The sequence below is a fragment of the Sinocyclocheilus rhinocerous genome, unplaced genomic scaffold (genome assembly GCF_001515625.1).
Source record: "Sinocyclocheilus rhinocerous isolate Xijiao unplaced genomic scaffold, SAMN03320098_v1.1 C35950959, whole genome shotgun sequence".
Classification (NCBI taxonomy): domain Eukaryota; kingdom Metazoa; phylum Chordata; class Actinopteri; order Cypriniformes; family Cyprinidae; genus Sinocyclocheilus; species Sinocyclocheilus rhinocerous.
In genome coordinates, this window is record NW_015768663.1 from 1 (window position 1) to 722 (window position 722).

The window sequence follows — 722 nt, forward strand, 5'->3', positions numbered from 1 at the left end:
AACATGACTACACGGCCCACTTTTATTTATTTTTTATCTGTTAAAGAGACTTTGGACATGTGATTTTCCGTAAATCAGTCAGATTTCTATCAAGGATCTATGTACATAAAGAATCAAATGTTAGCAAACATCTGTGTAATCATTTACCAATTAGCAGGGGAAAGAAAACACAGCAAGAGGACCAGACAGAAGCACCAAACAGACAGACGTTTCATGGGCTTGAAGCTTCTTTCCATTTGGAATTATATCTGCGTAAGTTTTTTCTTAATTGATTTTTTATTTTTACAAAGAAATTTTATTCCCATTCTCGTCTCTCACAGTAGATATTAGCAATCACCACCAGGCCTATAGGCTATATTGTAGGCTACTGACTATGAATAAAAACGGTTTGTTCTCTGCTTACTTGAAATGTATATATTTATATGCATTTCATGTTTCATTTTTAGTATAGTGTGGGTTTTCTTTAGACATAATGCTAAATATGAGATGTATGTGTTGAGACTATAACTTACAGATTTGTTTTTCTTTTCTCTGCAGGATTGAATCCAACACCATGTATCGCGTCCTGCTGTTGCTCTGTGCAGGTGTAAGTAAATTAATCATAAAATGAGGACGTTTACACAATATTTTGTGGTAGTAAAATGAACATTTTCAAGTGACCTTTTATAAATTGTGAATAATCAATCCTCTACTTTTACTATTTACTTTTCACTACCAAGTTC

General features: G+C 33.0%; 1 long non-coding RNA gene across 1 annotated transcript; it reads left to right on the top strand.

Moving 5' to 3' along the window:
- Nucleotides 1–142: 142 nt before the first annotated feature.
- Nucleotides 143–576, top strand: LOC107735291 (uncharacterized). The gene is made up of 2 exons (XR_001639359.1): nt 143–252; nt 538–576. It is a non-coding gene; the product is annotated as an uncharacterized LOC107735291 (long non-coding RNA).
- Nucleotides 577–722: the final 146 nt, after the last annotated feature.